Source organism: Ochotona curzoniae, unplaced genomic scaffold (genome assembly GCF_017591425.1).
Source record: "Ochotona curzoniae isolate NIBS_2020 unplaced genomic scaffold, NIBS_Ocur_1.0 contig_2497, whole genome shotgun sequence".
NCBI lineage: Eukaryota > Metazoa > Chordata > Mammalia > Lagomorpha > Ochotonidae > Ochotona > Ochotona curzoniae.
This window is the reverse complement of record NW_024465481.1, coordinates 133,731-159,985: the sequence shown is the minus strand read 5'-3', so window position 1 is coordinate 159,985 and position 26,255 is coordinate 133,731. Positions and strand designations below refer to the sequence as shown.

General features: G+C 40.6%; 1 pseudogene; it reads right to left on the bottom strand.

The window, feature by feature from the left end:
* Positions 1 to 4,014: 4,014 nt before the first annotated feature.
* On the bottom strand, positions 4,015 to 26,012 carry LOC121152594 (annotated as a pseudogene).
* Between the last annotated feature and the right edge of the window lie 243 nt (positions 26,013 to 26,255).

The following is a 26,255-nucleotide window of genomic DNA, read 5'->3' as shown; positions in this document are numbered from 1 at the left end:
TCTCCGGCAGCATGGCCCACAGAGCATACAAAATGTACTATCTGGCCAGTCACAGCACCTGGCAACCCCTGGTCTCACAAAGTTTGATCTTGCAGAAGTCTTTCATGTAGGTCGGTCAAAGGAAACTTGAATTCCCATGAACTATTCACTGAAGGAACAAGTAACAGGCTTGCTCCTGTTAGCAGAGAAAGTCTGAAAAGCCAGGAAAGGAGGAGAGGTTTCTTCTAGACATGAGGATAAAAGCTCTTGCCCTTGATCCCCAGTGATGATTTCAAAGTTGCTGAAATGCCTAAGAAGTTCATCAGACCAGCAGACATGCCACTCCCCACCCACTCTTACCACCTATGGGTACTTGCTTTCTAGTAATGACCTGACCAGTGTCACTCTTCTGCCATGTAGATACTCTGGGAGACATCCTTAGCCCTTCTTCCTTACAAGGCCCCCTTTCTACAACTCAGCCGTAAACTGCTCTAACATGGATTTTCATCCAAAACAAGGCTAGAAATGTGCTTAGCACTCAAGGTTAATTGTAGAGAGAAGCAAGGCATGGGGTGAGGGAAGAGAAAGAGTGAGAGAGGTGTCCACAGAGCATAGTTTGCTAGTAAAAGTCAGGCAAATAGCTAACAGTGCAGAGAAGTGTAAGAGAGTAAGACCCAGCTGCTGGGTTTCTATTTTCACAAAACACATGGCAGATTTGTGAGCCCAGTGTAGGATAAGCCAAATAAACAAACTCCTTTATTTCCTTTAGATTGGAGCTAGCTAACAACTTCTGCTCTCCATCTCACTTGCTGCTGGTCAGAGCCAGTACTCCTTGACTACCTGTCTTTTGAGAGAAGCAGAATCTGTACCTATCTTTCTGATCACTACTGTCATCACCTCCTGCCCATAGGACCTTTGTGGAGCAGTCAGCAGCAGGGAATGGGAGCACAGAGCTTATCCACATGTCCTCCAAGAAGTTCTCAGCCCTATCTGACATACCACTAACGTAGCCCTGGGCTCTATAATTCAAAAGGACCTGATAAAGTCTTTAAAAGTCTTACCATGCAAGAGGATCCAATCTCCAAGCTCCTCTTCTCCAGGCCACTCAGGTGCCAGCCCTCAGTCCTCCAATTCTAGGCTCCAGTAGTGCTACTGGAGGAACTGGGGCAGGGCCAAGGAGATGAGAGAAAAGGCTAGAGAGGTGAAAGAATGTGGCATCTCTGCAGCATAATGTCATGCTGAGTGATTTCAGATCTCCCAAAGAACTGAAGCAAACACATGGATTCTGGATTGACTGCCTAGAAAGGTTTATGTTCTCAGCAGCTCTGAGCAGCCTATGCTAGCTAGAAAAGCACACAACCAGACAGGTCCACACTCTAGCCCTGGGTCCCAGTTCAACCCTGGAACAACCTAACCCTGTAAAAACACATACCCCACAAAGAAGCAAAGATAGACTGACACATAACCACAGTATCATAAGTTAGCTCTAACTAGATGTCATCAGGGAACAGTAGCAGAGTTCAGTGTGGAGAGGAACTCACATGTTCATGTATCATGCGGTGGGGTGGTAGAGCTGTGTATGAGAACCTTAGAGGCCACTCACCTACATGCCTATCCCAAAGTCCTGGGTCTACTTGGGGGAGGAGATTGCAAGCAAGATTTGCTCTGCTCTATGGCACTGTTTTGGAATTTTAATCATGATGTCACAACATTTCCCCACCTCTAGTTTCTCAGTGGCTGTGATTTCACATAGTAATGCAGTGGAGCTGCACACAACCCCATTCCCTCAATACTGCTCACTTTTTTTCTTTAGGCCAACCCTGACAAATGTTCATAGCTCAAGTTTCAAGCACACACATGCACAAGTGCATGGACACATTCAAACAGGCACCCTTGTGTGCACAGACACAGACGTTCATGCATGCATGCCACCTGCTGGCTTACATAATGTAACCACCTGCTGGTTTACATAATGTAACTGCTACAGTCAGCTTGCCAGCTCTCAGTGATTAGTGCTGGCTTGGAGATGTAACTGCAGGGGTTGTGAACATTCTTACCTCTGCATTTACCACCCTCCCCCACCAACCAGACAAAATACAAGACACTTCATCCAGGAGGCTTTGTTTCTTCTGTGGACACCAATTATATCTCAGGTGCTGCCTATTAGTATTTGTCTCTGAGTGATGACACTAAACACAGGATCAGGCATCTGGCTCTAAATAGCACCTCACAACTCTCTGAAACCAGATATTTTTGAATGAATTTCCTGCCAGCAGGCCCCAAGATCACATAGGGCTGAGGTGATAGTGGTCCTTAGCCAAAGAACCACTGGGGACAGTCTGGTGAGCAGTCTGTTTACTGTAAAGCTAGTACAAGTAATATAGATTAGGCAAAAGGGTTGTCTCTGGCAGTCCTCCCACCCAACAATGACACTGTAGTTGGCTAAAAGGCATGTCTATCCCTTAAACCCTCCAAATCATGTCACAAATTATGTTCTTCATGCACACTTGGAAGCTGTGCATCAGGTCATGGGAAGGTAAGCCATGAATCACTCCCAGCAGGTAGCAGGCAGAGATCCAGGGATAATCTCTCACAAGCTATTCCCCCTGCCCTGGCAGCTTTGGGGACCACAATCTACAAGAATAAATTTTGGGGGTCTTATTAAGGAAATGCCTCCTGCATATCTTAGGCCACATAGTGATGTTTGTCACACCATAAGCATCTCATTGTTATTGATGAACAGTATGACACTCCAGTGAATCACTAGCATTTATAACAGCACAAGATTGGCTGTATTTTCAAATTTCATGCTGTAACTGCGAATACTTCTTTTTCAGTATGTGTATACACTGGAATGTAGTATGGGCATAAAACCCTGTGCTTACTTGATTTTGCACTATGTCCCAAATAGGTATTACTGACCCATGTAATAGACATGGATCTCAAATTCTGAGAAAAAAAAAAATCCTACCACCTGATACATAATTGAAGCATCCTGCACAGTGTCTCCTATCATTCCCAGTGAGTGATTCACCCATTCTCATCTTATTTCTGAAGATTCCACCCTTGAAAACACTCAGATGTGCAGTGACATCCATTCCAGTAACATGAGCCTGGCTACACCCAAATGTTCCTATCAATTAATGATTTTCCTTGGAGCTCAGGAATAAGGCTGTATGGTTAATAAAAATGTTATACAGCCTGAAAAAAAATGTGTCTGCTGCAAAAATCATAAATAGAACATCAAGCTATATGACTCTACAATTTTTCCACTGGACAGCCATAGTCAGGTTCCCAGCAAGCCATTATGCATTTCTCTAGTACAAAATTAATTGTCTATACAGGGACATAATTGCTATGCTTTCAGACCTGTGCCCAGGCTTACAAGAAAAAAAAAATCAGTGAAACCAGTGTTGAGAGCATTCTGTTTTGAGTACTAACAACTGATAGTGGAAAGTTTCCATATCCATTTATTACTTTTATTTCCTGTATGCCTTATCTGTATTTCCACATCTCACGTCCTTTCTAAACTTAATAGAAGTTACTGTGTCTGCACTATTACATATGATTGTTTAATTATATTCCAATCTTCACTTTATATGTGGCTCAATGAAGTTGGGAGAAACACTGACATTGGGAATTACTACATCAACTTGACATATGGAATTCATCATTTTTAATTCTTCTCTCTACAATTTTCGAAATGAAAACTACTGCTTGGGCCTGGCACAGTAGCTTAGTGGCTTAAGTACCCCACTTGCATGACAATCCCATATCAGTGCTTGTTCCTAACCCAATTGCTCCATTTCCCTTCCATCTCCCTGTTTGTGGCCTGGAGAAACAGTCAAAGACAGTCATTAGGACGCTGCACCTGCAGAAGATACCCAGAAGCTCCTGGATCGTGGCTATGAATTGGCTCAGCTCCAGCCATTGTGGTCACTTGGGGAGTGAACCAGTGGATGGAAGATCTTTCTCTGTCTCTCCTCTCTGTAAACCTGACTTTCAAATAAACAAATTCTTTTTTTTTTTTTTTTGGTCAAAGAGGTGCTTTATTACTTTCCAACAGCTCTCACACTTTCTTGCCTGATGCCTTTGGAGCAGACGCCTTCTGGCCCTTCTGGGCCTTGGCAGGTGCAGCTGTTTTCGGGGCCACCACCTTATGGGGCAGGGCCTTCGGGGCCGCCGCCTTCTTGCCTGCAGTGGCCACCTTCTTTGCTGGAGCCTTAGCAGCGGCCGCCACAGCCCCCTTAGCAACAGGTGCTTTTTTAGGAGAAGCTTTCAGCAGAGCTGCCCTTGAAGCTTCTTAACTTCATTCTTGATTATTCTGTTTCTCATCTTCTTTGCCTTCATGACTTTAAAGCGGTCAAAATCAGTCATCTTTGCTTTCCTTTCTCTGGCTTCAATCTTCTTGGCCATCTCGTGGCTGCCCATTTTGCATTGATATCAGCCTTCTCCCAGGCCTTCCAGACATACTTCTGGTGGGCACTGTATGGGAACTTGAGGATAAAATCCATCAGCTTCATGCATTTGAAAGGCATGGCCTGCCTTCTGACCCGCGTGCAGGGCCCATCCACCAAAGCCCTGTTCTGATCAATGACATCTACAATCGCGACCAGCTTCCCGGCATGAGGCCCAAAGGAGACGTAGGCCACACGGCTGACCTCCACATAGGAGGAAGGCTGTGAGGGAGCGTCCAGTGAGAGAGGGATAGAGCGCTACAGAAGCAGCAAAGAGGAACAGCAAAAAACCACAGGGAGAGGTGCGTGAAGTTCCCTGGACAGTGTGGAGCCAAAAACATCCACACAACTCGGAAGAACAACGAGAACGAGACAAAACAAAAGGTAGAGAAGCCGACATCCCGCTCTAGACCTGCTGAGTCACCTTTGAAAGTGGCCGACAGGAGACGCAGCCGACCCAGAGACAAGGAAACCGGGAGGGATCATCACCGGCAGAGGTCTTCAACAGCAGCAGAAGCAGACTGCAACACCCGGAGGTTCGGTGAGCCAGGGAAGGGTTAACAGCCTCTGCATTCCGGGGACTGGGCGCAAATCCCAACCCCCTGGGGTGCTCCTTCTGCCCTTCCCCCTGCAGGGGCTGCAGAAGCTCCAGCCTCTGAGAATACAGGGCAAGCGCCTTGAAACTGCCAGGTCTGTGCCTTGGGAGCAGCGCACAGTGGTCTTGGGGGCTGAGAAGACACGGGGGAAAGCGCCCCAGATATTCCTGCGCTGAGTGGGCCAGTGCATCTCAGTGCGCAGAGGCTGCCGGTGAGGGTCTGGAATCCCCCACACCCTGATACCCTGTGGGTGGGCGACAGCACCAGGAGGACTCTGAACGCCGCTCTGGGCGGGCTGGGCGGTCCGGCCTGCAGCAACCGCCTCCGCAGCGCAGGAGTCAGGAGGGCTCTGAGCTGGGAAGTGTAGCGCTGTGTGTCCCTGACACGCAGGTGCCACTCCCATAGTGTGAATTGCCCACTCCTCGCCTCCCACCCCGCAGTTCTGAGTGTGGGCGACCCACCAGGAGAGCTCTGAAAACTCCTGCGCCACACTGGCACTGTGCGAAACCGCCGAGAAGTCATTTTAACAGGGAGCCTGGGTCACTCCTCCACTAAGGGCCTGTGTGGGGGAGCCACACCGGGGTGGCTCTGAACACCCACACACCACGAATGGTGGAATCACTGCACAAGAGCCACGCCCAGAAAGTGCCTCACCCACAGTCCCGTGTGTGGGAGACACACCAGGCGGGCTCTGAAAAACCCTGCAGTCCCTGACACGGAGAACACAGGGAGAAAGCACATAAAACCTTCTACGTCCTGTGAATTCCCATGCAGGGGGCACGCCCAGAGAGCGCCTCCATCCCTCCACGCCCTGGGGTGTCACACCTGTAGAAGAGGTGCCCAGAGTGTGCCTGGAATCCACAGGGCCCCCAAGGTGGTGCCCTACAGTCCCGGGCCTTGAGAACGCACCAACGGTGCCGTGAAAATTACTACGCCCTGCAACACCATACCTGCAGGCTCCAACCTCTACAGGAAAGCACCTAACGACCCCTCAACAAACGGGTCCATTGGCCTCACCAAAATACACCAACGCAATGGGAAAAACCACCAGAAAAAGTTGTGCTCCAGATGAAAGAGCCAGCACCCCACCAAACAAGGGCCAAAAGCCATTATTAATATCGGAGATGTGAGGTGAAGACATGGAAGTGTTACCAGACAAGGAATTTTAAAAAATAGTGCTAAAATTTATCAGAGACGTGGACACGAAGCGGGAAGACTTCAGGAACCGCATAATCGCTGAAATACAACAAATCAAAACAAAACTGGATGCCAAAGATCATATAATTGAAAGCCTGATCAACAGAATAAATGCGGCAGAGGAAAGGATCTCTGAAACAGAAGACATACAAAATGAAGGTGCCCAGTGAATTAAACAGCTGGAGACAAGCCTCAGCGAAACTAATAAAATGATGCAAGAAATAAAGGATTACCTTAGAAAATTGAATATTCGGATCATTGGCCTCCCCGAGGGAGTAGAAAAAGAATCAGGAATGCAAGCAGTGCTTGACGAAATTATACAGGAAAACTTCCAAAACACTTGGAACACGAATCCACCCCGCATACAGGATGGACAGAGAACTCCCAACAGACATGATCCAAAGAGATCTTCACCCAGACACACGGTGCTCAAGTTCTACTCCAATGAAGACAAAGAAGGAATCCTGAGACAAGTACGAAGTAGAGAAAAGATCACATACAGGGGAAAACCCATCAGAATCACTGCTGACTTCTCCGAAGAGACCCTACAAGCAAGGAAAGAATGGACAAAGATCTTCCAAGTCCTGAAACAAAACAACTGTCAACCAAGAATAATCTACCCAGCAAAGATCTCATTTGTACATGAGAATGAAATCAGATACTTCAATAGCAAAGAAAAACTAGAAGAATATGTTTACACAAAACCAGCTCTGCAAAGCCTCCTTAGAAATGCGCTAGTCCCGGATAAAAAGGAGGCAAACCACAAACAAAGTTGGCAAATAAGAAGGTCTCCAAACTAAAGCCCGCACAAACAAGGCAATTACACAGACAACAACACACACAAAACACAATCGCATGGCAGGGCAAAATTGCAACCTCTCAATTCTAACTCTCACACAAATAGTCTAAATTCACCAATCAAAAGACAGAGATTAATAGAATGGATCATCAAACAAGACCCAACCATCTGTTGCCTACAAGAAACACATCTAACCAGAAAGGATGCAAAGAAACTGAAAGTGAAGGGATGGAAAAAGATATTTCACGCCAATAGACGAGAAAAAAATGCTGGGGTAGCTATCCTAATTTCAGACGAGATAGATTTCAATCTAACTAACATCAAAAGAGACAGGGAAGGCCATTTTATACTGGTGAAAGGAATGATCCATCAAGAAGCAATCACCATCATTAATGTTTATGCAACAAATCTTAATGCACCTAGTTACGTAAAGCAATTACTTACAGACTTAAGGGAAGACATAGATACCCGCACAATTCTTGTAGGCGATCTCAACACGCCTTTAACACCAATGGACCGGTCTACGAAACAAAAACTCAACAAAGAAACAACAGAGCTCACACAAACAATAGAACAACTGGACTTAGTAGACATATATAGAACTTTTTATCCTAAGGCCACAGACTATACATTCTTCTCAGCGGTGCATGGAACCTTCTCCAGAATCGACCACATGATAGGACATAAAGCGAATCTAAATAACTTCCAAAACATTAGTATCATACCATGTACCCTCTCAGACCACCATGGGATGAAACTGGAAATCAACAACTCAAAACTCCCCAGGAAGTATAGGCACTCTTGGAAATTGAACAATATGCTATTAAACGAACAATGGGTCAGAGAAGAAATTAAAGATGAGATCAAAAAATTTATGGAAATCAATGAAAACTCTGATACAACATTCCAAAACTTGTGGGACACCGCCAAAGCAGTGCTACGAGGTAGATTCATCGCAATCGGAGCCCATGTCAAGGCCCAAGAAAGACGCCAAATACAGGAACTAACCACACACCTCCAGGATCTGGAAAAACAGCAGCAGAAGAGTCCCACGCACAATAGGAAACAAGAAATCATCAAAACAAGGGAGGAGATAAACCAAATAGAAATCAAAAAAACTATACATAAAATCAACAAATCAAAAAGTTGGTTTTTTGAGAAAATAAACAAAATAGACACTCCACTGGCCCGATTGACCAAAAAAAAAAACAAGAAAAAGTGAGAATCAATAGCATTAAAGATGACAAAGGCAACATAACAACAGACACTGCAATCATTAAGAAAATAATTAGAAATTACTACAAAGAACTGTACTCCCACAAATTTGAGGACCACCAAGAAATAGAAAAGTTCTTGGACTCCCACCACTTACCAAAACTCAGTCCGGAGGCAACTGCAGAATTAAATAAACCTATAACCGAGGTAGAGATTGAAACAGTCATCAAGGATCTCCCAACGAAAAAAAGCCCAGGCCCAGATGGCTTCACCACAGAATTCTACAAAACATTCCGAACAGAACTAACCCCAATCCTCTACAAGCTCTTCAAAACAATAGAGAAGGAAGCAACCCTTCCAAACTCACTCTATGAAGCCAACATCACCTTAATCCCAAAACCGGACAGAGAACCGTCAGAGAAGGAAAACTACAGACCTATTTCTCTGATGAACATTGATGCTAAAATTCTCAACAAAATCCTAGCCAATAGAATTCAAAAAATCATCAGACAGATCATTCATCCGGATCAAGTAGGATTCATCCCTGGAATGCAGGGATGATTCAACATTTGGAAATCCATAAATGTTATAAACCACATCCAAAAACTGCAAAACAAGAACCACATAATAGTTTCAATAGATGCAGAAAAAGCTTTCGACAAAATCCAACACCTCTTCATGCTAAAAACTCTAGCCAAAGTAGGCATAGATGGGAAAATCCACAACATAATCAAAGCAATTTATGAAAAACCCAACGCCAGTATCATACTGAATGGAGAAAAGCTAGAACCCTTCCCATTGAGATCTGGAACAAGACAAGGATGCCCGCTATCACCACTGCTATTCAACATAGTCCTAGAGGTACTTGCAGAGGCCATAAGACAAGAAAAAGAAATCAAAGGCATACGTATAGGAAACGAAGAAGTCAAGCTTTCACTATATGCAGATGACATAATCCTATACATAGAAAAACCAGGAGACTCAATACAGAAACTACTAGAACTTATACGAGAGTTTGGCAGAGTGGCAGGGTACAAAATTAATGAACGAAAATCAACAGCCATAGTGTACGCAAATAACACCAAGATGGAAGAAGATCTAACCAACAGGATACCATTCAAAACAGCAGAGAGAAGTATGAAGTATTTGGGAATAAATCTAACCAAAAGCGTAGGACACCTATTCGAAGAAAACTACAAACTATTTAAAAAGGAAATTGAACAAGACCTCAAAAGATGAAATAATATCCCATGCTCCTGGATAGGCAAAATCAATATCATTAAAATGTCTATACTACCACAAGCTATATACATTTTCAACGCAATTCCAATCAAATTGCCCAAAACATTCTTCATGGAACTGGATACAATGATTCAAAAGTTCATCTGGAAACACAAAAAACCACGAATAGCTAGAACCATCCTAAAAAAAACAAGAAGTTAGCAGGGGGAATCACAATCCCGGACCTCTGGACATACTATAGAGCAGTGGTTATCAAAACAGCCTGGTACTGGCACAAAGACAGGAAGGAAGATCAATGGAATAGAATAGAAGCACCAAAAGGGAACCCACACAGATACAGCCAATTAATCTTCGACAAAAAGACCAATGACAGTCCAAGCAAGTGGGAAGGCCTCTTTAGTAAATGTTGTTGGGACAACTGGCTGATAGCCTGTAGAAACAACAAGATAGACCCACATCTATCACCATACACTAAGATCCAATCTACATGGATAAAAGACCTAAACCTACATCCAGAAACCTTCAAACTCTTGCAAGAAAATGTAGGAAATACCCTGCAAGACCTAGGAGTAGGTACCGACTTTCTAAGAAGGACACCAAAAGCAATAGCAGTTGAGGACAGAATAAACAAATGGGACCTCATCAAACTAAGAAGTTTCTGCACAGCAAGGGAAACAATCAACAAAGTAAAAAAGCAACCCACAGAGTGGGAGAAGATCTTTGCACACTATATAGGCGATAGGGGGCTAATTTCCAGGATATACAAAGAACTTCAAAACAACCAAAAAACCAAAACAAACAAGCCACTCAAGAAATGGGCACGGGAAATGGGCAAGCATTTCACAAAGGAACAAGTCCAAATGGCAAACAAACATATGAAAAAATGTTCCAGCTCCCTGGCAATAAGGGAAATCCAAATTAAAACATCAATGAGGTACCACCTAACACCAGTTAGATTGGCCCACATAAAGAAGAACACCAACGACGCTTGCTGGCGAGGATGCAGGGAAAAGGGAACCCTACTCCACTGCTGGTGGAGCTGCAAATTGGTACAGCCTTTATGGAAATCAGTCTGGAGAACACTCAAACAACTCAAAATCTGCATACCATATGACCCAGCAATAGCACTCCTAGGAATATATCCAAAACACCTGTTTTACGACAAACCAACATGCATCCCTATGTTCATTGCAGCACAATCAGTAATTGCAAAAACATGGAAGCAACCGAAATGCCCATCAGCAGAAGATTGGATAAGAAAGCTTTGGTTCATCTACTCCATGGAATACTACTCAGCTATTAAAAAAAAACAAAATGCAGTTCTTTGTGGCTAAATGGGCCCAACTGGAAACTATAATGCTAAGGGAAATGAGCGAATCCCAAAAGGTTAGATACCACATGTTTGCCTTGATTTAACTTGTAATTTTTGTTTGGTTGTTGGTGCTTTTTTGAACCTGTCATTGACACTGTCTCAACCCAGATGTTTCGAAGAATGGAACTTGCATTATTTTTAACATATTGTTTACCCAATACTATGTCAATTAATTCCATAATGTTGTATATTGATACTGAGGTTTTGATGGGGCTTTTAACTGATCGGATCTTTACTCTGTTAGCCCTATCTTCAGACCAGAGAAGGTCTCCCCAAGAGGCCACTGAACTTATCTGGACAATAAGACGCTGGACTTTATGCTAAATATGTGTTTGCAAGGAACGAATCTCAACTGAACTTGAACTGTGGTTATGCAGCAAGGTGGAGGAATCCACCATGGGGGGAGGGGTATGGGAGGGGTGGGGGGAATCCCCAGTGCCTATAAAACTGTATCACATAATACAATGTTAGCAACAATAAAAAAAAAAAAGAAAACTATGCCACATCAAAAAAAAAAAAAAAAGAAAAGAAAGAAAGAAAAGAAAAACCTAAGGCTTTTTTTTTTTTTTACTTTCTCCTTTCTTCTTTGTCCCTGTTCCTTTCTCTCCTTTACCTGGTTGAGCCTTTATGATGACCTAGAGCCTGAATCTGCCCAGCATCCCAGGAGGTGCTTAAGGCCAGAAATCTACAAGCTAAAGTAGTTGTCCCAATCTACAGTGAAGGGCCTGGGGCTGGAGTTGTGCCTATTCAAGCAAGTCAGTTGAAGATCTCAAATTCCTCCTCAAAAGGCAAAAAGTCAACTATAACCATCACTTTTTCTATGTTAAGGCTGTGGCACCTTAAGGCAGACAAGTTTCACTAACTTCATGATTCTATCTGGAAGTTGCTGTTCTCTGGAAGCTGACACTAATCTTAAACAATCAAACAAAAAAAGTGTACCATGGATTTAGATAATTTTTCCTACACTTAACAACAGCCTCTACTGCAAGTGTCCAAGTATGTAGATACTCTGTCTAAAATAATCATGGATAATTGACAGGCTTAATAATATCTTTCCACCATAGTGGATAGCCAGGGGTCTGACTCTTGTGTTCTAGGCAGGCTGCACTTATGGTTGATACCATGTCAGTCTGAGAGCTGCCAGCCAGGGGCTTAATGCTGGCACTCTAGAAAATGGCTGGATCTGTACTGAGACAACAATCTTAGAGTGGGTATATCAAGAGGCCTCAGAAGTAATAGGGAGGTGGTGTACACAGTTTCCCAAAATGATGACAGTGGGTAGGCAAGAGCCTGTTGCTGGGGCTTAGCCAGGCCAAACCCATGGCACACCAAAGCACCAGTCTGCGAGCAGGCAGGCTTAATGCTTGCGTTGAAGTTCTAGGCTAACCATATACTGATTACTTATATTTGTAGGCTGGAAGGGGCCAGGCTGAGGCCTCAGAAGTACTAGGTTGTAACTGCAGCATGCAGAAGCACTGGTCTTGAAGATGGAAATTCAAGGACTTTATGGGTCCTTGCCAGACTGCATCACTTTGCACCAAACTGCACCTCTGGAAATGTCCTAGAAGGAACAGAAAATCTCTAGTCTCAAGGACCAAAGAATTCGGTGTGTGTCTTGGCATTGGAAAACACACTACAGGTTGTGCCACTGTGCAAACCAGTTGAGGTTCTTGGATGCCACTTTAAATGACAGAGTAAGGTCAGTAGCTTATTAGAGTGACTAAGATGATATGGTGATCATAGCCACCAATAACAGCCACACTTCATGTGGTTTGTGGCATGAATTCATTATATATGGAGAGATTTCTGAACCCAGGACTTGTAAGGTCTAAATCTCTAATAAGCAAGAAGCAGCTGCAAGAGATTAAATGAAACCATATCTTTGAACAACTTATATGAACAGCAGTTGAAAATCTCAGGAGGGAATGAAAAGACACAGGCAGATAGCAAGCTTAGGCACACTAATTGGAGGCCATCTCTCTTCCTCCCAATATAATACAGCTTGCCTACGGGTCAATCATATACCCTTCCCAAAGTTTTACCCACATTTGGGGAGCCATGCAATTGGGTCAGATGGCATGGGAGTGTGATGAGTACTCCTCATCGGTTAGTAAGGCTATGAGGAGTTTCTGGCTGTGTGGCAAGGCCTGGCAGAATGTATCTGGTCATCTCATTGCTGCCTCACCCCATTGTATGGACACTTAATCACCTCTCTGAAGTTTCATAGAATTCTCTTGAGGGTGTTGTTGCTATTTTTCTACAAATGTGAAATGATACCAGTAACTGGTATAACACCTCAAACTGATCAATCATGTTATGATAAAAACATCTTTACCAACATAAGACAATGACACACAGCTAAAAGTATACAATAGTAAAATTGATCTCACAATGTCTCCGAACATCCTGTCATGTGTCCACCATTGTCCTAAACTTGCCCTGATATAAGTAATGTTTTCCATAAGAAACAGCTTGATAACATCTTGGGACAGATGGCAACCATGAAGGTACAAAGAGTTTGTTTACCATTTGCCTCGAACTGTTACAACACATGATATGATTTCTCATTTTGGTTTCTCACTGCAGAAAGCAGAAACTATATGGGGCATCTTCTAAAGGGAGACAAATGTGAACCCTCTCCCCCCCCCCAACAGCTTAAAATGTCTACCTTATACTGGCACTTATATTTAGGGGGGAAAAGTTTATAAAAACTTCTAACTTATGTTGGCATTCAAATTTAGAGAAAGAAAACGGTATATAAAAGTAAAAGAAAGTTTCCTGCAAAGGCCCTCTGTGGATTGTCTGAGTTGCTCTGATCCCTTTCACAGTCCTTTAACAAAAGAACAAAAAACAATTGAATCAACACTAGGTGAAGTGGTGGCAATTAATAAATGATTGATTAGAGGATTTAATAACAATGAAAAGACAGAGGACAGAACTAGTCAATCAACCACCTCAGCTATATGTTGGCAATGAAAAACTGGGCAAATTGAGATTCTATGATGGACTATGTCAGTCAATGGATTCTTCCACGACCTCATCATGCTTGGAGTGGCAAGATTGGCAGCAATTCAGAACTGTTGAACTATCAAAACCACTTGAGCACGACCCTCGGAGCATGCCCTATATCCAGGACCTGGGAAGGGTGGAAGATTGGGTGGGGCTTCTCCCTTAAAGTCCCATTTTACATCAGATATACGAAGGAAACAATAAAAAAAAAAAGGCAAAGAAAAAAACGTCAGGAAGCAGCCTAACAACATCAATGAAAAAGAATATATGTTATATGCTTTTATAAATTTCTTTCATTTATGATCTTTTAACTCTGTACTCTTGATATTTTAAGCAATATTAGTTAGTTTGTGTTTAGTGAAAATTGATTTTGAATATAAGTAAACCACTTGTCACTATGTAACCGTATGTGCTGCCACCGTGGAGTTCCTGGCTTTAGCCAGGTCAGTGAGGGTTTGAATGAGTACTAGCTTGCTGAAAATATTTTCTCTGAAGTAAAATAATGATAAGGCTTTTAGGATTGATTTTATAATCATTCTTTTACAATAAAGTTAAAATAAAACAATGGCATGTTATGCAAAAGCTTGTGATGATTTGTGTATAAACAAAGAAGGCAACTTTTCTGAGTTGTCCATTATGAGCATCACACCATAGTGGTCCACATCTCATCTCTTTTTATTGTCTCACTGATCCATGCATCCTTTACAAGCTCTTAAGTCAGTTGGAGCTGGTCTCCGGTACTCACACTCATCTGGGATTGGAGAGTGGTTTCATGTAACCACTGCCCTTCCCAGGCTCATGAGAAGCCAGGCAATGGAGAGGGTCACTCTCTGTCACTGTGGGTACAAGATAAAAGTAAAGACATCTTTCTTGTGCATTTTCCTCTCTGCCTACTGTAACCTTGAATGTTATTTCTCTGATCTCATCAAATTTTAACCAAACTTGCAGAAAAAAAATTAGTCAAGTTCTAAAGCATTCTTTATATGTCTGAGTGCTTATATGAGTGAGCAGTACACATTTAGTACATATTTACTCACTGACCTTAAAAATAGTTTCTGGCATAAACTTGACTATGTTACCTCATTTGGGCTACTTTTCAACAAAATATGCATAACAATTTATTTCATTTAAAATGCTTATCCTATGGATCAGTTTAATCACAGATTTAAGGTAAAATAATTGAATGATTTTACAACTCTTTTAGAGCTCAGCTTTCCCTAAGCAAATAAAACTCAATATAGAAGAGAATACTTGAAACATAACCAAAAATGTACAAATTCATTGCTCAATAAAACAGTTGAAAAACCTAAGAAAATCCTTGTATAAAATATCTATTACATGACACCTTCTCTTTACTTGGGAGAATTTAAATATATTAGAAGAAACAGAGATAAAAAACTGGGTAAGAATTGATTACATGTTGAACAGGTGTAATTAAATTCAACACAAAACAAATAAAAATGCATTAGGAAAGTCATTTAAAGAATTTTTAAAAAGATTCTGAAAACAAACAAAACTTTTTATAAACTATTAACATGAAAACATGCTTAACTCTATGGTATGTAAATTCTAGCTTCATTGATGTATGCCTTTGTTGGTTATAATCGATTTTTAGATAATATCAAGAATGTTCTTTTTCTAATCATGGTAAATCTAATTCCATGTAGGATTCATCTTTCATAAACCTTGAAAAAGCACTCTAATAATCTTTCAGTTGTTTGTTCTATACTGATTCTATTTTATTTACTCTATAGTATATCTCCTTTATCAAATTACTACCTATTACTATTTAGACAGAACACATCTCTCATACCTCAGTATTCAATACTTATGACATTCTCAAGCATGTGGCATCATTTACACTTCTCTCTCCACTCTTTTTGGATTTTTCATTTTACATTTAAAAAAACAGGGAGTGTCAGTGATGGTCTAGCACGCTAATACTCTGCCTGCAGTCCAGCATCTTATGACAATTGGAATCCAACCTGCTACATTTCATGTTTAACTCCCTACTTATGGCCTAGGTAAGAAGGAGATGGCTGCAATTTTTAGGCCACTGTACACACATGGGAAAGCTGGAGGGGGCTTCTTGTTTTCAACTGAATCAGCTATGGCCATGGCAGCCATCTGGAGAGTGAACTGATGGATGGAGGATGTCTCTGCCCCTCCTGTCAATCTGTCTTTCAAATAAAACATTAAAAATAATCCAACATATCTAAATTAAGATGAAAAGATAAAAATATTGAGTTTTATCTATAATTATTTTAAAAATTATTGATGTTTGGAGGAATTAAGTGAAAAAACAGGGAGATTTTTTTATCTTATGGGCCCAGCACAGTAGTCAAGTGGCTAAAGTCCTCGTGTTTCATACTGGGATCCCATATGGGTTCCAATTTGTATCCCTCCTGCTCCACTTCCCTACCAGCTCCCTGCTTGTGTCCAGGAAAAGCAGCCACGGATGGCCCAAGGCTTTGGTATCCTGCACCCTCACAGGAGACCCAAAAGAAGCTCCTGGCTCTGGACTTTGCATTGCTCAGCCCTGGCCAGATGTTGTGGCCATGTGGGGAGTGAAGCAGCAAATGGAAGACTTTCTCTCTGTTTCTCCTTCTCTCTGTATATCTGACTTTCCAAATTAAAAAAAAAAAATTTTTTTTAGCTTTTAACTTACTTAATACCTTCTTAAATATTACACTCAAGAACAAAACCAATAATGTTTTATGACATAGAAATAGTTTGAAAAATTAGATAACAGCAATTGCACATGAAAAAAAGACAAAATAGGGAGATTTAGAGTAAGTCTCTGTTGCTCCTATACAGGGGATGGAAAGATACAGAAAGTGGATCCATTACTTTTGAAACTTGTTCCAACCCATGGTTATTAAAGCAGGATCTATAACCCGAATACATAATCACTATTTTATCTCAACCCTCACAAATCCCTTCATATATTCTATTCCACCTTCCTAGGAGGCAATAAAAAAAAAAATCAAAGGACATTAGAATGCTATCAGAGTGATTGGGAATGTTTGAAAAAGGGAACTGCAAAACATTAAATAAATTTCACTGCAATGTAGTTTCTGAAGTGTGTTCCTAGGGAAGACCTTGGCCAGTATCCGGTCAGTATCAATATCAGAGGGATCACAGCTAGGGACTCATATAAGAAGGCTGGTGGAAATCACTCAGAAGTACACAAACCTCATTATCTAATTTAAGGCATTGATAATATGTTACATGATACATTCTACAGAAAAAGATGCCTCTCTTGTACTCGATGTTCAGCATTTTGGAACCTGATAGGGTCATGCCTCAAAATAGTAAGCAATAAAAACAATCAAGGCTGTCATAGATGGGACCATGCCAATGTGCTTAATACTAAATATTTGATTTACCTCAACATAAGTCACGATGCCCACACTTAAATTAACATTTTTAATTCATTTGTACATGGAATTATAATAAAGACCGAAGCAGAGAGGCATCTTTATTCCAATGATTCAAATCCCAAGTGATTGCAACAACAGTAGTTGAGCTGGTGTGAAGCCAGAAGACAGGAGTTAGATCAGAAGTGAATCAGCTAGGACATGAACCAGTGGTGCCCTAGGTTACCACAGTAGGGTAACCAGAAACTTACCCTACTATGCCATAGGGCTGCATCTGATGTTCATCGACATAGTTGAAAGACTTTAGGCATAGGCTGGCATCCATTGGCAAGAAATTTGCTTTGGGAAGCCATTGTGCATGAAATCAGTGTGACCATGAGCAGTAGTTATGGCAGCTGATATTTAAAATCCAGTGGCAATTACCACATCCCCAAACTTGATGCCAAACAATTTTTATGACATTTGCATATAACTCTAAAAGTATATAATGATTAGACAAGGGCGAAAAGTGATCCAATTTGCCAGAAGTCACAAATGACTCCCTCCTCGCTCTGAACAAAACATCAGTCCTGCAAAACAGGGTGATTAGCATTACAATTCCCACATGCATCAATTGATATTTTTGAGTTCATATTAATCTGCAATAGAATATTGGCAAATTAACACTATAAAAAAAGCTATTCTAGATAACTGCATAAATTCTATATGAAACTCAAAACAAGTGTTATATGGAGAATATTTATTTTCAAAATTAAAATGTGAAAGCAGAACTTATTTACAACAAAATGAGATCAAGCACAGATTCCATCTCAAATATTTTAGCAAAACATAGCCTTGTTCTAAAATGTGACACACCTCATGTTTATTATTTGGCAATTGCTGAGATTTTCAAAGTGTTTTCCACATCTTACTGCAATTTAATAATGGGTTCTATCTGTAATCTTACTAATACCTGTTTTGGATTTTATAAGATTTGACTGTGACAGCAGCTTTGTTGAAGCTACTGTTTTTGTTTACATGCCATTGTTTTTCTGCACTTCACAAGATCTGCAGAGGATTGACTTCAGGATAATAATTTTTCTTTTAGTCAATAGGATATTTTTTACGCCTTCCTGTGGATATGTTACAGAACTGCAAACCCATGTCAGTTTTTTGATTTCTATTGCAATCATTGTTTTTTTCTATGAGTTTTTCAACACTTCGTCAGTCATGTGACTTAGATTATACAATAACTGTCTGCTAGCAAAAAGATTTTCCATACTCATCATACTGAAAAAAGTTTTTCCCTTGTGTGAACTCTGTGATGATTGTTTAGGTCTTTTTTATGGCAAAATGCTTTCCCACACTCAATACATTCATACGGTTTTTCCCCTGTGTGGATTCTCTGATGTCTAATTTGGGATGACTTCTTACAAAAAGCTTTCCCACACTCACTACATTTATAAGGTTTTTCCCCTGTGTGAATTCTCTTATGATTAATGAGATCAGACTTCTGACAAAAAGTTTTTCCACACTCAATACATTTATAAGGTTTTTCCCCTGTGTGAATTCTCTGATGTGTAATTTGGGATGACTTTCGACAAAAAGCTTTTCCACACTCACTACATTTATAAGGTTTTTCCCCTGTGTGAATTCTCTTATGTTTAATGAGATCAGACTGCTGGAAAAAGGCTTTTCCACACTCACTACACTTATAAGGTTTTTCCCCTGTGTGAATTCTCTGATGAATGATTAGGTGTGACTTCTGACAAAAAGTTTTTCCACACTCAATACATTTATAAAGTTTTTCCCCTGTGTGGATTCTCTGATGTGTAATTTGGGATGACTTTCGACAAAAAGCTTTCCCACACTCACTACATTTATAAGGTTTTTCCCCTGTGTGAATTCTCTTATGTTTAATGAGACCAGACTGCTGGCAAAAAGCTTTTCCACACTCACTACATTTATAAGGTTTTTCCCCTGTGTGAATTCTCTGATGTTTAATGAGACCAGTCTGCTGGCAAAAAGCTTTTCCACACTGACTACATTTATAAGGTTTTTCCCCTGTGTGAATTCTCTTATGTTTAATGAGATCAGACTGCTGGAAAAAGGCTTTTCCACACTCACTACACTTATAAGGTTTTTCCCCTGTGTGAATTCTCTGATGAATGATTAGGTATGACTTCTGACAAAAAGTTTTTCCACACTCAATACATTTATAAGGTTTTTCCCCTGTGTGAATTCTCTGATGTGTAATTTGGGATGACTTTCGACAAAAAGCTTTCCCACACTCACTACATTTATAAGGTTTTTCCCCTGTGTGAATTCTCTTATGTTTAATGAGACCAGACTGCTGGCAAAAAGCTTTTCCACACTCACTACATTTATAAGGTTTTTCCCATGTGTGAATTCTCTGATGCACAATGAGACCATAATTCCAGCAAAAGGCTTTTCCACACTCACTACACTTATAAGGTTTTTCCCCTGTGTGAATTCTCTTATGTTTAATGAGAACAGACTGCTGGCAAAAAGCTTTTCCACACTCACTACATTTATAAGGTTTTTCCCCTGTGTGAATTCTCTGATGTTTAATGAGACCAGACTGCTGGCAAAATGCTTTCCCACACTCAATACATTCATAAGGTTTTTCCCCTGTGTGAATTCTCTGATGCCTGATTAGGTGTGACTTCCGACCAAAAGCTTTTCCACACTCACTACATTTATAAGGTTTTTCCCCTGTGTGAATTCTCTGATGCCTGATTAGGTGTGACTTCCGACCAAAAGCTTTTCCACACTCACTACACTTATAAGGTTTTTCCCCTGTGTGGATTCTCCGATGTTTAATGAGAACTGATGGTTTGCAAAAGGCTTTTCCACACTCACTACACTTATACGGTTTTCTCCCAGTGTGAATTCTCTGATGTGTAAGGAGACCTGATTGAGCACTAAAGGCTTTTACAAGGTCATTACATTCATGTGGTTTCTCCTCATTGGGAAGAATCTTATCTCTAGTGCATTCCGACTTCTCATAAATGTTTTTTTGACATTTATTGCACACATGGAAATTTTCTGCTATATCACTTCTCTGTTTGGTGGTAAATCTAGAATTACAGCTAAAAGACTGTTTGCAGCAGCCACATATATAGTGACTTTTCGCTGTTTGTATTATGTGATTAATTTTGCAATCTCTTTTATAAATAGGACATTTCTCACTCTTGAAAAGTTCATGGAGTTTCTTTCCTGAGTGTGTTTGTTGATGCTTGCCAACATAAGGATTGCTATGGAACATTTTCTTGACGATTTGAATTGTTTCTCCTACAATCATAGGGCAATTGCATGGGTGATTGATACAAATTTTCTCACACTTAAGGAATATCTTCCTGCTGAAAGTTTTTTCTTTCCTATTGTGTTCAAAAGATTGCTTACAAGTGTACATCTTGTCATGCTGACTGAGATTTTCCCCACATTGGAGTTGGTTCTCAGGAACATTAGAGGTTTGCTTTTTCCCAAATGACATTTCATCAGGCTTCCTAGGAAAAAACACATTTTGAAATAAATTATGATGTCCTTTCTTCTCTTTTCAAAAGGTACCCCATCTTTGAGATCTTTCCTGGGACACACTTTCCACTTCCCTTCTTCTTTCTAAGTTCACCTGGTTACTTTGGAAGCAAACCTTCTCTAAGCAACTGAGTTCCAGTTTCTGTTCCTATACTAAGCTGAGGAAAGAGCCACTGAGATCTCCTGGTAACATTTTCTCTGGTGCCTGAAACAGGGCATGAAAAAGGCTTCTTATACCAGTCATGTGGCTTCACTCAGCAGGCAGAAGAATTTACCATGTTGGTATGCTTTCCTTTAAGTGTGACTGGGCCTTTAAAATGACTCGATACCACTTGGCTCTGCATAAATATGGATCCCTCCATCTTATCCACCGTCCACCACCTAGCTCTGTTTGAAACTCCAAATAGGTTGTTTTTTCAAGGGGGATGAATTGCTCTTTTCCTATCATCTCAATTACCCCTTTGGGAGTAAGGATCTGGTGCATGTTTGAAAGAAATCTGGTGGAGGAGTGACAGTCCCTGTCAGAGGCTACTTTTTGCATGACTGGAAACTCCCTAGGTGGATTCTGAATGCTGACCACCTGGCATGGTACCCAAGTGCCAAGCTCCTTTCTTATGTTTCATGTTGGTTTATCCTTAATGAAGGAGGGCTGACTCATGGCAGCCCCACAAGTATTCTGCTTGGTTTTGATCATTTGAAATAACTCATGTGGACTTTTGATGACCACCTCTACACTCCTGAGATGAAGTGAGTAAAGACCAGTTCCTTTGTTTTGTTTTGTCTCAATTCTATAAGCCATGTGGCTTTCAACATCAGAGACCTGATCAGCCATAGAATGGGAGGGGTACATTTGAAACTACACAGTAGGAGCTATTGATTGAGAGACAACCAATGGGAAATGTCTTCCCATAGGTTCTTGCTCAGACAAGGAAGAGTCATGGAACACTTAAAAACCCAAGACCCTTCTGAAAAGTGTTCATGTATCTCCTTCTTTCCACTCAACAGGTATCCCATTTCCTGCTCATTCCAAGCTGGTCCTTTTCCATTCCATCTACTTTCTACATTCACCTAATAACTCTGCAAATAAAACTTCTCTGCAAATTAAAAAATAAAAAGAAGAAAGTGTATTTCTAGTTTCTTTTTTATACAATCTCCTTTCATAGCATGTTTCAATTATGGCCAGAGCTTAAATTAACCATCTTTGGCAATGTAACTCTTTTTGAAGTTACACAACTTTTGTGATTACAACTTGCCTGAAAGTGGTTTCTTGATTTTCCTGAATAGTTCCAAGCAGCTCATTCTTTCTGGAAAGATCTGAAATGAGCAAAAAGAGTAACCATATCCATGAATTACATCTAAGTATTTCTTTTCAAATGCTCAAGTAAGATAATGATGTTTCTTGCCATTCTAGATATAACAGATTTTAATATTCAAGAAGTACACACATAAATGAGTCTTACACTTTTTCAGTTAATACATTAATACAATAAATAGGGTTTCTTTTTCCATTTTCAACTACTTGGGGTTTGTATTTTAAGTTCATGGGGTAGAACAGAAAATTTGGTACAGAAATTCAAATTAATGCTTGTGATGTATTACATCACATAACGGTTCCAGTTTTTCTTGTCTTGAAGGGATCATGTAAAAGATCAATATTTATTTCTACATTTTGTGTTTCAGGTCGATAATTTTTAACATTTAAAGGCATTGTTAGAATAGAACTGTGTATGGAGACTGTAGAGTGCCTTTGTCTCATGCATGACATAAAATACTGATTTTGAAAGAAACATTAAAAAAAATCAGCATGAATTCCAGTGAATATTTACTGAGATACATATCAACTTCCCTTCCCAGTATGTATTGCCCTACCTGGAACCTGCTGGTGTATAGATTTTTCCACAGTCCATGGTACTGATTCTTGTTCCAATTTGAAGATCACATCAGGTTTTGTTATGTGATACCCTGTTAATTGGAAATAATAGACATTTTGTGAAATCACTATCTTGGAGCTTAAAGAAGAAAAGATTGGATCTAGAATCTGTGTCACAAAATGGCTAATACAAATCATTATCTGAAGAGTAAATATCGAGATTCTTTTTGTTTTGTTTTGCATTTTATTATTATTGCTATCATTTTATAATACAATTCCATATTCCCTTATCCCCTCCCCAAGCCTCTTTCTCCCATCTAGTTCCTTTATATCATACCTAACATATAGTTTTTTATACTCAGTCATATGTCCATCATTGCGGTCATGGACAATGGTAGAGAGTCAGAATCTTATTGTCAAGATATAGTAAACAGTTTCATTCTAAGTCCATCTTTGTCTGGAAACAGAAATGCATATCAACTGCATCCTCACATCTGGATGTTAGTCTCCATTTCATAACTACTATACATCCCCTCAAATGAAAAGTCATAATAACATCAACAATAGAAAGAAAAATAGAAATTTACAATGCCATGAAGTTAAATGACATGTTACTAGATATGACCGTCTCCATTACAAAGCTGTTATACATCCCCTTAAATGAAGAGCCACAAAAAAAAAAAAAAATCAACATCAGGGAGACAAAAGAAATTAACAACACCAAGAAGTTAAACAACATGATATGAAATGAGTAACATGTAACTGAAGAAATGAAAATCAAGAACCTTCTTAAAGAAAATGATGCCACTGCATGATCTAAGACTCATTGAATGATTTAATCAGAAGAAAGTGCTTTGAAGAGATGAAACTAACACAAAACAACAAAAGCCATGTGATATAGTTTCTGCTAATCTTTGTTGAAGTGTGTTTCCTACAGACAATAAATAGATGGGCTTTGTTTTTAATCCAGTCTACTAATCTGTGATGTTTGATTAAGCTTAAGCCATTTACATTCAGAGTTAAATATATACGGGTGGTACTTTGGTCCTGTCTTTTTAGGAATGGGTTGTTCGTTGATTCAGTCTTCTGTTGTCATTTTACTGGAATGTTCTTCCCGATTGCCTTTGGTTTTGGTAGGTGAACTCCTCTTCTCTGTCAAAAGAACATCTTGAAGTATCATTTGTAGGGCAGGTGTGAAAGAGGCAAATTCTTTTAGCTTTTCTTTACTCTGGAAGAATTTTATTTCCTTTTCAAAGATGAAAGAAAGCTTTGCAGGGTATGTTTTCCTAGGCTGACAATCTTTTTCTTTCAGAATCTGGAATATGTCACTCCATTCTCTTCTTGCCTGTAGAGTTTCCTGTGAGAGACCTCCTGTGAGCTTAATTGGCATTCCTTTACGTATCAATTGGTTTTTTTCACGTGCACATTTAAGGATCTTTTCCTTATGTTCGATTGAAGAGAGCTTGATAAACATATGTCTTGGTGAAGATCACTTTTGATCAAGCCTGTTGGGAGTTCTGTGCCCCTCCTGGATCTTGTTTCCCAAGTCTTTATCCAGATTAGGGAACTTTTCTTGATTATTGCATTAAATACATTTGCAAACTCAGCTTCTCTTTCTGTACCTTCTGGGACTCCCAGAACTCTTATATTTGGCCTCTTCATAGTGTCTTTCAATTCTTGAATACTTTTTTTGGCCTGACCAAGCTCTGCTTCCAGCTTTTTCTTTGTTTCCCCCTGGTGACAGGAGATATCTTCCAATTCTGAGATTCTTTCTTATGCTAGCTTCATTCTATTTTGGAGACTTTCCACTGTACTTGTAATTTGCTCTACAGTGTTCTTAGCTTCTGTTATACCAGCCTTGATTTGCTTTACTGCTTCCTTCAATTCTTTGAACTCTTGCATGAGCTTCTCATTTTTGACCAGAATCTTTAAAATGAGTCATGGATTCTGTGTCCCCATTTTCTCGATGTCTTCCTCAGTTAACACTGAGGTTGGCAAAGGGTTTTGCTCCTTTGCAGGGGAGTTTTCGGTAATATTCATTGTGCCTTTGTATCTTCTTTTGCTCTTGATCATTGTACTTTTGGCTAGCAGAGTCTTCTTCTTGGGGCAGGTTTCTAAGCTGTGTCACTCAGGGGTCTATAATGCGATTTTACTTATTGCAGTTGGTACACAACTTTTTGCTTACAGCCACTTATGCCACAACCTCCAGCAAGTTCCAGGTCTGGGTTCTTATGTCAGATTTCCACTGTGGTCTTCACAGCCCCAGCTCCTGGCTCACCACTCTCCACCTCCTGTGATACTATGCTGAGGCTGCACTGTTCTCTCTGCAACCTTTCTCCCACTTCTGGTTGGAGCAGGTCCCAGGATTAAAGAGACACCAGGTGTCTTATCTAGTTAGGTTGTTGGTGGTGCTGATCTTGTAGGAATAGGTCTGGTTGCCACACAGAACTATTTTGACCCAAAAGATGCCACAGTCAGTATTATTTTCCTGCCGGACCTCAGCAAGTTCTTGCAACTCCAGAATATGCACAGTTCACTGTTGTCTCCTGCAGTCCCAAAGCTATTGCCACAGTGCGCAAATGGCGCCTCTCATACCACCACTGCAGTCCTTCATCTGCTGGCTGTCAGATCCGAGGGCTACCCAGACTTGCCCCAGGTGTAACCTGTAGAATGCCAGATTGTTTCAGTTCATGGAGTCAGAAATGAGCTCACTCCCTGCTCAGAGTATGCTACATCCTTTCCGTTTCCCTTTCCTCCTTACGCAAAATGGCACCCAATTCAGCTCTAGGGGGCTGACTGGGCTATGAAATCTACTCTGTTCTCGCACTGCCCCTCTGAGATTTTCTGCTCTGTCTCTGCTCCTGGTCAAATCAAACGGATCAGCAGGATGGATAGTTCTTTGTCTGGATTCACCTTCCAAGCTCACAGTGCAAGTCCCTTCCCACTTGGTTGCTGGTGGAGTTCCAATTGCTGTGCTGGAGTATCAGTAACTGCAATACCACACTGCTGTGCCCGCTGCTTTCCTGTGTCTTTCAGTCTCCAGGCACCGCTCTGCTGTTGTTCTGTTCTTTTCCTATTTCCTGAAATATGTCCTCTCTACTTCATCCTGATTAAATGCTTCTCTGTTCATTTAAGCATGTCCTTACTCTATTCCACCATCTTGATTCTCCCATATTAAGATTCCTTAAAGCCTCAAATACTAGTCCTACTAGGTACTAAACTTCATAAATTCTTAATTTGTCAAGTATAAAGAAATTATTCTGGTTGGGCATGACAAAATTTCACTCACCCACAGACAGCAGATTGCTATATGTCTCAATCATTACATCCCTGTACAGGGTCCTCTGAGTATTGTCCATGTTCTGCCATTCCTCCTGGGTAATGTCCACAGCCACATCTTCAAATGACACCAACACCTGGAACGCACATGTCTCCTCAGTTCTGGATCACTCAATAGAAAGACTGACAGTACATTCTTCTAAGTATGTTTGATTTGCAACCTCTATTCATGCAGCTTAATTTATAATCTATATGGCATTATAGGGTAAAAGGAAAATGAAAATACTCATTCTGCATTAATTTTGCAATTCTAAAACTACAAT